The sequence below is a fragment of the Callospermophilus lateralis genome, chromosome 4 (assembly GCF_048772815.1).
Source record: "Callospermophilus lateralis isolate mCalLat2 chromosome 4, mCalLat2.hap1, whole genome shotgun sequence".
NCBI classification, from domain to species: domain Eukaryota; kingdom Metazoa; phylum Chordata; class Mammalia; order Rodentia; family Sciuridae; genus Callospermophilus; species Callospermophilus lateralis.
In genome coordinates, this window is record NC_135308.1 from 72,400,504 (window position 1) to 72,418,418 (window position 17,915).

Consider the following 17,915-nt stretch of genomic DNA (forward strand, 5'->3'; position numbering starts at 1 on the left):
TGTTTTCTATAGTCACCCTATTGTGTAGTATTGCACCAGAAATTTTTGCTCTTATCTAAGCAAAACCTCTTATTCATTTATCATCTGTAGCCTTCCATTTCCATACCCTACACTCTCCAGCCTATAGCAATCACAATTCCAGTCTCAAATTCCAAATGGTCAACTCTTTCAGATTTGACATATAGTAAGATTATAAAGCACTTTTCTTTCTTTGTCTGAGTTATTTCACATAGTAAATGAAAGGTTTTAATTCCTTTTTTCCCCTAGAGTGTTACATTGCACAAATTTATTTTATTTTATTTATCCATTTATCAGTTGATGGAAACTTACATCAATTCCATTTCTTAGATAATGACAGTACTGCTGTCTCTTTAACACCCGATTTTATTTATTTTATTATCTTTGGATATATGCTCAGCAGTGGATTAATATATTATATGGTAATTTTTCTGGGGACTGTCTGGTATATGTCTTCATATTTCCTGTGTTTGTAAAGGATAGTTTTGCTTTCTGTATTTTTTAAAAAAATTATTTATTTATTCTAAATTGTTATACATGACAGCAGTATGCATTTCAATTCATAGTACACATATAGCTCATGATTTCTCCTGTCTCTGGTTGCTCACAAGGTAGAGTCACAACATGTATTCATACGTGTACTTATGGTAATGATCTCCATCTCATTCTACCATCTTTCCTATCTACCTTCCCCTTTCTTTCCTCTCCTTCCCCTTTGCTCTATAAAGTTCCTCTATTACTTCCATGCTCTCTCTGTACCCATCCCCAGAGAAAACAGCATCCACATATCAGAGAAAACATTTGGCCTTTGGTTTTTTGGGATTGGCTTTCTTCCTTTAGCATAATATTCTCCAACTCCATTAATTTACTTGCAAATGCCATGATTTTATTCTCTTTTAATGCTGAGTAACATTCCATTGTGTGTGTATGTGTATGTATGTGTGTGTGTGTGTGTGTGTGTGTGTGTGTATATATATCACAGTTTTATCCATTCATCTACTGAAGGATATCTAGGTTGGTTCAGCAACTTAGCTATTGTCAATGTGTTCTGTATTTTTGATTGGCAGGGTTTTCTTTCACTCTATGAAAATCTCATGACACTCACTCACTTTTCGTCTATATGTTTGCTGCTGAGAAGCATGCCATCAGGTGATTTAGGCCACCCTTATGTGTTGTTTGTTTATTTTCTCTTAATTTCTTGAAACTCTTTATCTTTCATCTTTGAGAAGTGTGTTATAACATGTAAAGAGCCCAAGGCTCCAGGTCAAATCTGGGTGGCCAATTAAATTTTCACCCCAAGTAGAGACTTAACTCTCTACTTTCTCCATAGTGTGCTGTCTGGGCTTTGGGGAGGAATGAGGAGAGTGGTTCTGTGGCTACCAATGCTTCCATGCTATTTCACAACCCTAGGAAACAACTAGGACAACACAGAACTGGGAATTCACCAAGACCCTCAATGCTATGAGCTGCCTACTGATGAGGTAGAGTCAAAGACTAGGACTCCTGCAACCAACCACAGGCTCTATTTGAATATGTCCCACCAGCACTCAGGTCTTTCTCACCCTATGGTCTCTGTCCTACAGTTGAGGCCTCTAATTCCCACTGAGTGCTGAGTATCACTCTCCCATGGTGGGCCTGGCACTGAGCTCCAACACAAAGTTCTATAACTGCCCTATGCCCTGCTCCTTAACAGGTGGAGTCTTATTTCCTTCTCTGCCAAGGCAGCTTGGAGGCGTGGTGGTGGAGACAGTCTTTTTCTGCTGACTAAACACAGTTCTAGATTCTCAGTCTGAGGGCACTGGTATAGAAGTCAGTGTTGTCAGACTCTACAGGGCACCAGGTTTCATTCTGGCAGGTCTTGTCCTGGGTTTTAAGTCTGAAGCCTAAGGTTTATTTCTTTTCCATTCCCCATGAAGGATGCATCTGTCTTCATGCTGGGCTGCTTGAGGCTGGAAACTTCTAAACTTCCTCCCTTTTAAATATGTCATTTCTTTTTAATATACTAAAAGCAGGCACTCACCTCGTTTATTGTCTCTTATCAAGCTAGTTTGGTGTGTGAATAGCAGTTAACTAAGTGTATTTGTGGAGATCACTGAATAAATATCCTGGTTCTAAACTATATGTTCTCTTACCATAATTAATATGCACTAATATTTTATGGAATTCAACATTATCCAGGACTGGGTTACATTAAACTTCCCAAATATGAGTTTATACAGATGTTGCTTTGAAAAGGATACCTAATGAGAATCTACTGTAGTAATGATGGAAGGAAAGCCTGTGACTCAGGGCATTTAATTCACAGTTTTCTAGTTCTTCCTGTCAATGTGCTAAGAATTCTCAATTCTAAATATGGAAAGAAGGATTGCAACTTTCCAGAAATTCAAAATTCTTCTGTCTGTGAGGTTTTTAATCCCATGCCTGTGCCCATACATCTACTGACCCAGTACAAAATTATCTCTGGATACACACACACACACACACACACACACACACACACTCATTTCAACAGAGAAAAGCAAAAGCCCATTCTTGTATGTCTTTTGAAAAGTACTGCAAACAGAGAATGTGTGGTAATTATGTGTAATTCTAAAAATAGTAAATGAGAGAAAATTATGAAGATTGATTTTAAGTGGAATCATCCTGCAACAAGCCTATCTTATCAAGAAAGATAATTGAGAACGAAAAGCAGAATATTTGAAGCTTACAAGAAGAGAAACCAATGAAGCTCATAGTGTACAGCTATTTCAAACACTCAGGGTCTATGAAAGAACCTCTCTGTCCTCTATGGACTGTTCTTTTTCTACCCCCCCCATGGGTAAGACACTCACTTCCTTAGATCTTTTCATTCTCCAATACAGTGGAAATTCACTGGCCATACCTGAGCAGATGACACCTGCATCCAACTTGTGTGTGCAGTAGTTTTGTCCCCAGCCTACGGAAGAGCACTTCCACACATGGGACTCCTCTCCTGTGCAGTTCAGGTCATCCAGCCAAATGGGCCCTGATCCTTCCCCAAAGAATGCCTCATGCATGGCATTTAGGGCCTCTCCACAGCCCATTTGTCTGCACACCACGTGGGCATCCTTCAGGTCCCACCTGTAGTCACAGACAGTGCCCCAGGAATGCTGGTAAAAAATCTCCACTCTGCCTGCACAGCGACTGCCCCCATCCACCAGGCGAAGTTGTCGAGTGTCTGAGGAGAAAGAATCATGTCAGTGTTTGCATTTCCAAAGAGAATGAGAAGAGTTCTACTCCCTTCCACAAACTAAGCTTTCAGAATGCAGAGTTTGCTGGGTAAGACATGGAGTTGTTACACCAGGGTAGCAGCTAAATCTTAGTTCCTACCAAAACAAGTAGAACAATTAATTGTGTAAAAAAGAAAAAAAAGAATTAAACTCATTGTCCATTCCTACACAGGATACTCATAGCAACTGCCCAACACAAAACAGCTTTCAGTGGGAGGGGTGTGCAATGCTACCAGGGCTTCACCCACTGAAGCCCCAGTGAGACAGTTCCCTTAATTGGGAACTGATAAGGGAAAGGGAACCCAGAAAATTTTGTAGAACAGAGAGATCATGAACTGGGAAATCTTCAGGCATGATAGGGAGATAGGACTGGGCGATCAAGTCATATGAGCAGACCAAAAAGAAACCCCTGAGGTGAAATCTCCCTGCAGAGACTGACAGGTGCTATGCCTCACTTCCATGTGCCCTGCATGAGGTCCAGCCTTCCCACCCTGGTTGTCTTCACCATACTCAGGGCGGAGATACCAGCTAACAACAGACAACTCTACCCATTGGGTGAGAAGGGAAGCAGGAAAGACACTGATCTCCAAAACAATCAATAATACTGGTTACTTCCTTCAAGCCTTTTTTTTCTTTTCTTTTTCTTCTCTTCCTCTATCCTCCCACCCTCACATCCCCAACATATGTAAAACCAAGTGCTTTTCATGAATTAGGATTTTTGGGGACTGGGACGTCTGAATAATATGTTATAGGTGTGTTGTATATACCTTGTTTTTCCTCTAAAATAGGCCATATAATATGCCACAAAGCAACTCTTAGCAATTACAAAAAGTAGAGACACTACCCTGCATTTTATCAGATCATAATGGAATTAAATTAGAAATCAATGACAAAATAAAGAATAAAAATTATTCCAACACTAGGAGATTAAAAATACAGTACTTGGGCTGGGGGTGTGGCTCAAGTGGTAGCACGCTCGCCTGGCATGCATGCAGCCCGGGTTCGATCCTCAGCACCACATACAAACAAAGATGTTGTGTCCACTGAAAACTAAATAAAATAAAATAAATAAATAAATATTAAAAATTCTCTCTCTCTTTCTCTCTCTCTCTCTCTCTCTCTCTCTCTCTCTCTCTCTCCCCCCTCTCTTTAAAAAAATAATAAAATGAAAATACAGTACTGAATGAACAGTGGGTTGCAAAAGACATCAAGGAGGAGATTAAAAAATTCTTAGAGGTAAATGAGAACATGTACACAAAATATCAAAATCTCTGAGACACTATGAAAGTAGTGCTAAGAGGAAAGTTTATTCCATGGAGTTCATTTCTTAAAAGAAGAAAAAGTCAACAAATAAATGACTTAGCATTACATCTCAAATCCCTAGAAAAAGAAGAACAAATCAACACCAAAAGCAGTAGAAGACAGGAAATAATTAAAATCATACCTGAAACCAATGAAATGAAAACAAAAAAATGAAAAAATTGACAAAACAAAAGTTGGTTCTTTGAAAAAATAAATACACTATACTAACAAAGAGGACAGAAAAACCACAATTTACTAACATGTGATAAAAAAGGCAATATCACAACAGATACTACAGAAATACAGAAGATAATTGGAAATTATTTTGAATACTTGTACTCCAATAAAATAGAAAATATTGAAGACATTGGCAAATTTCTTAAGTCATATGATTTGACTGAATTGAATCAAGATGATATGCACAATTTAAACAGACCAATATCAAGCAATTAAATAGAAGACACCATCAGAAGACTACCAACAAAAAGCCCAGGACCAAATGGATTCAGAGCTGAGTTCCATAAGACCTTTAAAGAAGAACTAATAACAATACTCTTCAATTTATTTCAGAAAATAGAAAAAGAGGGAGCACTTCCAAACTCATTCTATGATTTCCAAACTAGACAAAGACACATCAAAGAAAGAAAACTTCAGACCAATATCTCTAATGAACATATGTGCAAAAATTCTCAATAAAATTCTGGCAAATTGAATAAAAAAACATATCAAAAAGATAGTGCACCACAATGAAGTGGGATTCTTCCCAGGGATGCAAGTTTGGTTCAACATACAAAAATTAATGTGTAATTCATCATACCAATAGACTTAAAGATAAGAATCATATGATAATCTCAATAGATGCAGAAGCAGCATCTGACAAAATACAACACCCCTTCATGTTCAAAACACTAGAAAAATTAGGGATAACAGAAACATATTGCAACACCATAAAGGCAATCTACACTAAGCCTCAGGCCAACATAATTCTAAATGGAGAAAAATTGAAGACATTCCCTCTGAAAACTGGGACAAGACAGGGATGCTCTCTTTCACCACTTCTATTTACCATAGTTCTTGAAACACTTGTCAGAGCAATTAGACAGATGAATGAAATTAAAGGGTATGCATTCAAAAAGAAGAACTCAAATTAGTACTATTTGCTGATGATATGATTGTATACCTAGAAAACTCAAAAAGTTCCACCTGAAAACTTCTAGAATTAGTAAATGAATTCAGAAAAATAGCAGGATATAAAATCAACACCCATATATCAAAGGAATTTTTGTATATTAATAACAAATACTCTAAAAGGGAAATGAGGAAAACTGCCCCATTTATGTGTGGACAAGTGCAGAATGTACTGCATACATGGCACATATTGGGGCACCTAAGTGGCAAACCACTCCCCCATGCTAGGTGTATGAGTGGCAAAATGCTTATCCCACAGGCACAGCCCTGGGTGTAAAGCCATACATTACAGCCCCTGTGCCTGCTCCATGGCCCATTCCTCGATTGGTTGCTACAAGGACAGTTGGCCAGAAATTGTATTGGTGTCTGTAATCTGCTTGGCTACTGTCTGAATATATATTCATTAACTGCTCAATAAAATCCGACCTGCTTCCTGCTTGGTCTCCAGAAATCTTGAATGGTGAATCCACAGCCACACTCTCCTCTACCCTTTTCTGTGGACCTCCTCACTGGAAGAGAGAGAGCCCATGGACATTTACAATAGCCTCAAAAAAAAAACAAAACAAAACAAAACAAAACAAAACACTTGGAAATCAACTTAATGAAAGAGGTGAAAGATCTAACAATGAAAAGTACAGAACCCTGAAGAAAAAAAATCAAAGAAGACCTTAGAAAATGAAAAGGTCTACCTTGCTTTTGGATAGCCAGAATTAATATTACCAAAATGGCCATATTACCAAAAGCACTATACAGATTTAATGCAATTCTGATCAAAATCCCAATGGCATTCTTCATAGAAATAGAAAAAGCAGTCATAAAATTCATATGGAAAAAATAAGAGACCCAGAATAGCTAAAGCAATCCTTAGCAGGAAGAGTAAAGCAGGTGGCATCACTGTAACAGACTTTAAACTACATTAGAGAGCAATAGTAACAAAAACAGCATGATATTGGCACCAAAATAGACTGATAGACCAATGGTACAGACTAGAGGACACAGGGACAAATCCACCTAACTCCAGTTATCTTATATTAGACAAAGGCAACAGAAACACACATTGGAGAAAAGATAGGCTCTTCAAAAAATGGTGCTGGGAATATGATATGTCAAGAGCTTTGTAATGTTTTGAACAACCAATAAAAAAAAAGAAAAAAAGAATACTGAAAAAAATGGTGCTGGGAAAACTGATATCCATATGCAACAAAATGAAATTAACCCCTATCTCTCACCATGCACAAACTCAACTCAAATTAGATCATGGACGTAGGAATTAAACCAGAAATCCTGTGACTAATGCAAGAAAATGTAGGCCCTAATGTCCATCATGTCAGATTAGGCTCCAACTTCCTTAATATGACTCCTATAGTGCAAGAAATAAAATCAAGACTCAATAAATGGGATGGATTTAAACTAAGAATTTTCTTCTTAGCAAAAGAAACAATTTGTGAGGTGAATAGAAAGCCTGCATCTTGGAAGCAAAGTTTTGCTTCTCACACATATCAGATAGAACACTAATCTCTAGGATATATAAAAATCCAAAAAGCTAAATACCAAACAAAACAAATAACTCAATCAGTAAATGGGCCAAAGACCTGAAATTCTCAGAAGAGGATACACTATCAATCAACAAATATATGAAAAAATATTGATCACCTGTAGCAATTAGAGAAATGCAAATCAAAAGAACTCTAAGATTTTATCCCACTCCAGTCAAAATGGCATCTATTATGAATACAAACAACAATAAATGTGGGTAAGGATGTTGGGAAAAAAGAACACTCATACGCTGCTGGTGGCACAGCAAATTTGTGCAGCCAATATGGAAAGCAGTATGGGGATTCCTTGGAAAACTGGGAATGGAACAACCATTTGACCTAGAAATCCCTCTCCTTGGTCCATACCCAAAGGACTTCTAAACAGCATACTATAGTAACACAGCCACATCAATGCTTATAGCAGCACAATTCACAATAGCTAAACTGTGGAATCAACCTAGATGCCCGTCAGTAGATGAATGGGTGAAAAAATGTGGAATGTTACTCAGCAATAAAAAAGAATAAAATCATGGCATTTATAGGTAAATGGATGGAATTGGAGAATATAATGCTAAGTGAATTTAGTCAATCCCAGAAAGCCAAATGCCACATGTTTTCTCTGATATAAATAGGCTTATTCATAGTGGGATAGAGAGGGGGAGCATGGGAGGAATAGTTGAACTCTAGATAGGTCAGAGGGGTGGGAGGGGGCATAGGGTTAGAAATGATGGTGGGTGGGATGGACATCATATTCCAAAGAACATGTATGAAGACATGAATTGGTGTGAATATACTTTGTGTACAACCAGAGATATGACAAATTGTACTCTATATGTGTAATATGAATTGTAATGCATTTCGCTGTCATATATTAAACCAATTAATATAAACAAAAAACAAAGAGAATGAGAAGTGTTCTAGTCCCTCCCACAAACTAAGCTTTCAGAGTGCAGAGTTTTCTGGGTAAGATATGGAGTTGTTACACCAAAGGAGCACTAAGTCTCAGTTTCTATGAAAATGAGTAGATAAATTAATCGTGTAAAAAAAAAGAATTAAACTCATTGACATCTAATAAGTAGTCTCAAGTAGAAGTTAAGTAGGTCATATCATAGTTAAACATGTTATTGGTAGAGCTATTAATAAGGTGTGATAAAACATTTCTAGAAATATCAGGATTCCTACCTTGAGTAGTTGAAAGTATCTTTTTGTGAACGATCTTTAAGATTCATGTAATGTGTTTGCATCATATGTTGCAAACATACTGAGAGGATTGAGTGGCAGGGAAGGGCCGGCAACATCATTAGTAAGTGGTTCTTCCCTCTGTGAAGAATAGTGATTCCATTCACATGTGCTTGCACATAAGGAGAAAGCTCAGGCGATACATTTGACAGTTCACTGCATTCCCATATCCCCTCTCCAGGGTGAAGCTCAATGATTTGATTGCTTACACCACTTTTCACAGGCATTCTAAGAATCCACCATGACTAGTACACTTCCATGGGCAATGACTAGAGGCCTCTGGAACAAGTTTGTGCCCACCAATAGGATTCACAAAGTACTTAAAGAAAGGCTTGTGGTGACTTTGACTTTTATTTTGCAATGCTTCCCAGATTTGCTAATAAAATCCCTGTAGTGTGATGGCCAGCCCCATCAACCTTCCCTTACCCTCCATGGCAGGAAATGAGGAGCACATGGCAGCCAGAATATCACACCAAATCCCAGAATATTTGGTGGGAAGAGAGAGGAATTAACAATTGTTTTTTTTTCATAGGCTACTAACCCCACATACCTGGTGAATTGAAATGCTAGATCACCTGCAATGAGGTGTCTCCAGTGTAAATATTTTACATGGGAAGAATTTTAACCTATTTTAAATTATTTATATCTTCTTATATTTTCTTACTATTTAATTAATTTATTTTTAAAATTCTTAAAAGGAATTTTCTTTTTTTCCCATTTTTCCATTTCTTTGCATATTTTTCTTTTTTTAATTCCCAAATTTCCTCCATATTTATTCCTTCTTGAGTTAATTTTTTATTAACTTTTGAGTTTCTTGTTAATTTATTTTTCCCCTTATCTATGTTTACTGCTGTTTTAGTTGTTGAGTATAATTGATTATTACTGTATCTATGTAACTTGTTTATTTTATGTTGTTGTTACTGCTGCTGTTTGTTTTCTTCTTTCTGCGTCATGATCATGATCATATATGATCATATATGAAAAGCACACTTCAAAATATGTTAGAAGAGACAAAGATGGTAACTACATAGTGATAAGTTGAACAAACCATCAAAAAGATATAATGATTATAAATTCATATGGAACAGAACACACAATTTTATAAAACAAATCTTATAGGATATAAATGGAAAATAAACTTGAATACAGTGCTAATGATGTCTTAATATTTCACTAATAAATTGGTCATTTAAACAAGATATCAACAAGCAAACATAGGACTAGAGTACATTCTACATCAAGTGAACATAACAGCTACAGAGTGTTCCACCCAACAGCTACAGAATACACATCATCTTCATTTGCAGTGCAGCACTCAGCTTCAGAGTTCTACTCTTCACAGATCAATGAAGCCTAATCATCTGTAGTATGATTAGGTCATGAAAACAGTAAAATTCATTCACTGAACATTCTTAGAGCTTTGGTTAAGTATAAGACTGCTATGGAAAGATATCCTGAAGTGACCCAAGCGGCAGCATCCGTGAAAACAAAAGAACATTCTTTTCTTGTCTTTAAACAAATTCTCAAGTACTTATGAATCATTTATCATGTTCTAATTTTATGTTAAGAAATTTATTCACCCAGAAGCCATGGAAAAGTTTTTTTTGGATAATATATTTTTTGAATAATATATGACTTAGAAATCTCAATCTGCTATCAACTATACAGACAGATGATCCTCACCTGTAGTTCTCAGGAATCGATGGATTCTTGCAAATGATGAGGTGTAAACAGTGCACAGTCAGGGGTGTGGCTCAGATGCAGGTGTGCACTGCTCTACAAATCAACATCACCTGATTCTAAAAGATGAGTATTGCTCTGGTCTACCAAGCCTTCAACTAGAAAGGTGTTCCTTTTATTACAATGGTTTAAACACAGTACTTGATTTTAATTTCAAAAGTACACATTCTTTTGTAATATTTCACTGGTTGATAAGAATCTGAAGATGAAAATTTTCCATCTTCTTTTCCATTTCCAGATGGCTGAGGTAAAAATACCATCAATTTAGCGAGCTGTCCTCCTCACACCTGTGTTTTTCATGCAATAGAAGTGATGTGTCATACTCTAGTGTCTGTACGCTCTACAATCATTAATAAGTATGTTTCATAATGTTATGATTGGCTCATCTAGACCTCTATAATATAGATACAAAATGACCAAATATATGTTCAGAGTAGCTCACCTTGAACACTGGGGAGTGGAATATGTCATAACTTGAGCATGGTTTAAAGGCCTACAGTGCTGGCATTTACCTATAATGGTAATTTTTCATGGCTTACTGAAGCAATTGGCAGGCATCTTACCCCTTTGATTTATAAAAGCACTTATAGTGTAAGTACTGCTTGCAGTTTTTAAACATAGTAAGCCTACAGCTTGAGGCCTTTGTTTAGACAATGACATTAAACAAAATATCTGATACTGGGTCTCTCAATGTTATTTTCACTACAAATGATAGGCACTAACCAAAAGTGGTTTCATACATAAAACTATAGAGATCACAGAAAAGATGAGCTTCTAAAGAGAAAACGTGAAGAACAGGCACTTGATGCTTCTAGAACATTTCCTTCCCAATTCCTGATATTTTTCATTTACCTTTGCTCTTTAGACATGCGCTTCCCACACAGCTGAGACTGTGGACCCCAGAATGCATATTTGATCCACAAGAATATGGTAAACCCAGGGCAGTGACTCCTACTGATCTCCTATGTTTTGTGAGGGGATAGTTACTAATCCATCAGGGATAGTGAATTAGTAGTGCACCATCAGCACTGTGATGATCAAGAGTAATGGTGCACCAAAAGAAGAGATATTTAGCAGCAAATTGGAATACAGCTACTAAATTTAAGAAAATAAATCTAACAGGGAATATGTAGAACCCTTGTAAAAGCAACCAAACTATTTTTTTTATTTTTTAAATTCAAATTTGTTATCTATGACAGCAGAATGCATTACAATTCATATTATACACATAGAGCACAATTTTTCATATCTCTGGCTGTATACAAAGTTGAGTCACACCATATGTGTCTTCATACATGCACTTAAGGTAAGGATGTCCATCTCATTTCACTGTCTTTCCTACCCCATGTCTCCTCCCTCATCCTCCCTCCTCTTTCCTCTATATAGAGTTTGTCTAATCTTCCTATGCTCCTACCCCAACCCCATTATGGAACAGCATCCTCATAACTGAGAAAACACTTGGCATTTGGCTTTTGGGGTTTGACTAACTTCACTGAGCATTATATTCTCCAACTCCATCCATTTACCTGCAAATGTCATGATTTTATTCTCTCTTAATGCTGAATAGTATTCCATTAGACAAACTAAAGAAATTAAAGGGATACAGATAGGAAAAGAACTCAAAAAAGCACTGTTGGCCAATGATATGATTCTATACCTAGAGACCCAGAAAAATTCCACCAGAAAACTTCTAGAACTAATAAATGAATTCAGCAAAATAGTAAGATGTAAAATCAACATCCATAATTCAAAGACATTTCTGTATACCAGTGATAAATCCTCTGAAAGAGAAACAAGGAAAACTACTCCATTTACAAAAGCATCAGGAAAAAAACCCTTGGGAATCAACTTAACAAAAGAGGGAAAGGCCTCTACTACAAAAATTACAGAATGCTAAAGAAAGAAATTAAAGAAGATTTAGAAGATACAAAGATAAATCTTGTTCTTGGATAGGAGAATTAATTTTACCAAAATGACCATATTACCAAAAGACTATACAGATTTAATGTAATTCCAATCAAAATCCCAATGACATTTTTTATACAAATAGAAGAAATAGTCATGAAATTCATCTGGAAAAATAAGAGACCCAGAATAGCTGAAGCAATCTTTAGCAAGAAGAGTGAAGCAGGTGGCATCACTATACCAGAACTTAAACTATACTACACAGCAACAGTAACAAAAACAGCCTGAAATTGGCACCAAAATAGACTTGTAGACTGATGGTACAGAATAGAGGACACAGAGACAAACCCACCTAACTACAGTTATCTTATATTAGACAAAGGCACCAAAAACATACATTAAAGAAAAGATAGCCTCTTCAACAAATAGTGTTGGGAAAACTGAAATCCATATGCAACAAAATAAAATTAAACCCCTATCTCTCACCATGCACATAACTCAACTAAAAGTGGATCAAGACCCTAGGGAATTAAACCAGAGACACTCCACCTATTAGAAGAAAGAGGAGGCCCAAATCTTCATCATGTCATATTAGTCCCTGATTTCCTTAATAAGACTCCAAATTATTTTTGAAGATTTTAAAGATATTACATTTGAAGTAGAAACATAAATAATTATTATACTGTCTTCTTTAGTGAATGAAAATTTTTGATAGAATACAGTTCAGCATCTATTTTTTTTTTGAAGAGAGAGAGAGAAGAGAGAGAGAAAGAGAAGAGCAAAAATTTTTAATATTTATTTTTCAGATTTTTGGTGGACACAAGATCTTTATTTTATTTTTATGTGGTGCTGAGGATCAAACCCAGTGCCCTGCTCATGCCTGGTGAGCATGTTACCACTTGAGCCACATCCCCAGCCCATCAGCATCTAAATTATTACTAATTTGATATTTTCTATAGAATTTTTGAAGTTCATAAGTAAAAATAAATGTGAATATGGGAAAAAATTTGTGAAATAGAAGGCTGCTATAAAAATATTCATGAGATTTATTAATATTAAAAAGAACTAAGTTTTTATGAGAGTGCAATGTAACAGAATTTTTAATGTAGACAAAATATAATTGTATGTTTTGGAAGTTAGTATTTAAAAGGTAACACCTCAAATCACTAGCATATATTTTTTTTACATCATTGAAAATTTAAATATTGTTTTTTAAAAAAATAGTATTTGACCACTACTTTTCATTGTGCCCTAAAATAAAATTTTCAGTGGTTAAATAAGCACATGTGAAAGTCATTCATAATGCACAAACAACACACACACACACACACAAACACACACACACATCCAATAATATCCAAGTTTATTGTAAAAAAGACATATTTGAGCACTTTCCTACTAACACCCAAATTTGAGCCTCTCATGAAAATGGCTCCATATTTTCATATTTGCTAAAATCCTTCATTTCTGAGATGTAGCAAAATTTTTTATTAACCATTGATTTGGTAAGAGCATTTTTTAAAAATTTGACTTAAAAATGGAATTTTATGTCTTACATGAAGGATGAATGTTGTAACTAAAACTATCAGCCAGGTTAGTGTGTTAGCAAATGCTTTTTTATGAAACACACATTAGATAATCAGCTTATAAAGAGAAAAGTTTAAGACACACATTAGATAATCAGCTTAAAATGAGAAAAGTTTAATTTCATTCACAATTTTAGAAGTTATACTTAGTATTTGGTTGGCCTAATTTTGAGTGGTAGCATTGCCCCTAATTGTAATAAAAACAAGGTACAGCAAATGCTCACCTTGTGTCTGGAAAGAGAGGTAAGAAGAGGCCAGGGTTCTATATCTCCATCAAGAACAGGCCTTAATGACTCAGTGATTCCCACTATTCTCAAATGCCTGAGGAGTCTCTCAACTCTCAAAAGAACTAGGTTGGAGATTAGGCATTTACCATGGGCCTTTGGGGACAATTTTAAGATCCAAACTTTAGCAGTCATTGGGTTTTTTGAAAGTCTAGCAAAAGAGGAACAATTTTACCAAAGGTCACTGTGTTTAGAATTAATATATTGAATGCACTTCTATAGAAATACCATAGGACCAAGAGAACAAAAATTAAAAGTAAAGAAAACCATAATTTCTAAAATCTGTCTTGCATTTAGAGAACTATAGTCAGTTTTTTTTAAAATCATTAATTAGAATAAAGAGACACATCAGTGCTTCTGAAGATATATGTTTGGCACAAGACAGCAAAAGACATCTTTGATGATTACTCTTGGAATGACAGAAATGCGGTTGTTGCACAGTTCAGATTTGGGGTTTGTTTTATTTCTAAGCAAAGAAAGTACTATCCCTTTAACTTTGTAGCATAAAACTACTCTCAGTTTTATTTTTGTTTCCTAGAATCATCTTTTCATGGCTTACATATCCAATATCTGAAGTATCTTCTGATAGTGACTTATTTCAGTGCTAAGATTGAAGATCATTAAACTGTAAATTAAATTGAGAATTTTAATGCACCATTTCCTTTTATTTTGGCAGAGATGGTAGACTGGAGTAGGGATGGTGATTTGTACAAAGTTATAAATTTGGAGAATATGGCTGACATCCTTACCTATCCTCTCATATATATATTGTGTGTCAGTCTCCCTACATCCTTTCTACTTACTCTCAGACAAGTGTCCTCCATATCTCATAATTAACTGACTATCAAGAAAGACACCAACCTGAGTGATAGGAGAATCTCAGGGTCCACAGTAGAATTGTTTCTCCTTACCTATTCTTGAGCCTAGAAGATCCTCAATTCTCCACATTTCTGCTCTTTTCAGGGCTTTATTGACCATAGGAAATGTCTCCTCTTACTCCCCTCATAATTACAGCTTTAGGTCTCAATTTTGTCCAGGTAAACCAAAGAGCTAGGATGGCCTTGTATATCAGTACCAGATAGGTAAAACCTAATACTGGACAGATACTGGTAGTACTTGTTCCCAGGCCAATGCCCCTGAATGGAGAAGAGTCACGTGGCCCCAGTCAATTGGACTTGTATTCCAGCCAGCATGCCCTGTGGCTTGTTGCAGCAGTCATAGGCCATGAATCCACCTTGGCAGTACACAACTCATAGCAGCATTGGTCTAGGTCCTTCCTCAGTGTTGACTGTGGCCTCGGCATGTGAAATAGCATTGCAGCGTTAATGGTCAAAGACCTTCCCACCCCATTCCTCTGCCAGCTTCAGGCAGAACAACATGAAGAGAAAAACTTCCTTCTTGGGAAGTAAAAGGGAGATGAGCACCTTCTATGATTAAGAGTCTGGAGGTGGTCACTCCAAAGTGATTCTTTCCAGGGCCCATTGGAATATCAGAGTACCTGAATGCAGGCTAGTGACCCCGGTTGAGGCATCTTGACCTACCCCAGTCTCAGGGAGAGTTTGTATCCACTACCCTTTGAGGTTCTCCCCCATTTCCCCAGTTCATTTTGAAAAACACACCTGCTATGGATATGGGAAAAACCAGGCCTTGTTCTCTACTGAACAAAGAAAGCATAGGCTAAGTTACTACCTAGTACTAAAATAACAGAAGTGTCAACAGGCTCAGAGAAAATATGAAGTTTGCTTAGTTAACATTTGTGTACATTACATGTGTGTATGGTAATGTCACATTATCTGCATTAATATATATAATACAAATATATGTATATATATATATGAAATTGTTTTAAATTAAGGTTAGAAAGACTGAAATAAAAACCTGATCCTTCATTATGCAGGTGATGTGACACATCACCAAAGTATGAAAAATTTCTAAGAAGTATGACTTCACCTAATGGTCAAAATAAGTGTCAGAAAGCGACCATATACTATCCATTTACTCTTGGATGAAAATGTAAACAACTGTTTTAATGAAATTCAATGAGCTTTCACAAAAACAGAGAAATAATTTAATATTCTAACAGAAATTTATAGAGATGGAAGTAATTTTTTTAAAAGCAAGCAGAAATCCTTGAGATGAAAAATAAACCAAGTGAATTTTAAACTATGAGAGATGGCAGAATACATACAAGAAAGAAAAAAATTAGTGAGCTTAAATACAGATTATTTGAAATCACACAGTTCGAGGAAAGAAAGAAAAGATAATGAACAGGAAGCAAGAAAGCTTAAACATATTTGGAACATGATTAAAAAATTAAAGATAAGTTTTTCAAGACATCAAAAGAAAATAAATAATACATAGTGGTATTTTTTGGGTGGAAACTATGCAAATACATGGAAAGAAAATAACTTACTTTGAACAACCAATGGATCAAGGAAGAAATCAGAAAGAAACTTGAATATTTTCCTACATCAAAAAATAAAAACAAAAACAGAACGATATTACATATATTGTAATTGTGTCTCTAAGAATTAGAGGAAAACAAGAAGAAACTAATTCAATATTAGCAGAAAGTAAGAACAAAGACCAAAGCTGAAATAAATGAAGTAGAGAGTAAAATATTAGCATAACTAGGAACTTGTTCTTTATAAATACTCAAAAAATTAACAGCCATACCAACAGAAAGAGAGAGAGAGAGAGAGAGAGAGAGAGAGAGAGAGAGAGAGAGAGAGAGAAACTCAAATAAAATCAGAGACTAAAAGGTGGACATTACAACTCACACCAAAGAAATACAAAGGATCATTAGAGATTATTATGAATATTGTATGCTAACAAATTTGATAACCTAGAAGAAATGGACAAATTCTTCAACACATTATGAAGAAAATCATGAAGAAAGACAATAACGAAGAAACCCAATAATGAGTAAAGAGTTAAGCTATTAATAAAAAACATCCTACTAAAGAAAATTCTTGCTGGAGATGATATCTTAGAGTAGTTTTGATTTGCATTTCTCTAAAAGCTAGAGATGGTATACATTTTTTATATATTTGTTCATTGATTGTATATCTTCTTCAGAGAAGTGTCTGTTTAGGTCCTTGGTCCATTTATTGATTAAATTATATGTTTTTTCGGTGCTTAGCTTTTTGAGTTCTTTATATGCCCTAGAGATTAGTGCTCTATCTGATGTGTGAGGGGAAAAATTTTGCTCCCAAGATGTAGGCTCTCTGTTCACCTCACAGATTGATTTTTTTTGCTGAGAGGAAATTTTTAGTTTGATTCTATCTCATTTATTTTTCTTGGTTTTAATTCTTGCACGATAGGAGTCTTATTAAGGAATTTGAGGCCTAATCCCACATGATGAAGGTTAGGGTCTACTTTTTGTTCTATTAGATTCAGAGTCTCTGGTTTAATTCCTAGGTCCTTGATCTATTTTGAAATGTTTGTGCATGGTGAGAGATACAGGTTATAATTTCATTTTGTTGCATATGGATTTCCAGTTTTCCCAGCACCATTTGTGGAAGATGCTATCTTTTATCCAGGGCCTGGTTTTAGAACCTTTGCCTAATATAAGATAATTGTAATTTTGTGGGTTAGTCTCTGTGTCCTCTATTCTGTACCATTTGTCTACCAGTCTGTTTTGGTGCCAATACCATGCTGTCTTTGTTACTATTGCTTTGTAGTATAGTTTAAGGTTTGGTATAGCAATGCCACCTGTTTCATTATTCCTGCTAAAGATTTCTTTAGGTATTCTGGGTCTCTTATTTTCCAGATGATTTTCATGATTGCTTTTTATGAAGACAAACAACAATAAGTGTTGGCAAGAATGTAGGAAAAAAGGTACACTCATACATTGCTGGTGGGACTGCA

At 35.7% G+C, this 17,915-nt stretch overlaps 1 pseudogene; it reads right to left on the reverse strand.

The window, feature by feature from the left end:
* Positions 1-17,915, reverse strand: part of LOC143398299 (antigen WC1.1-like) — an 81,695-nt pseudogene that overhangs the window by 54,996 nt on the left and 8,784 nt on the right.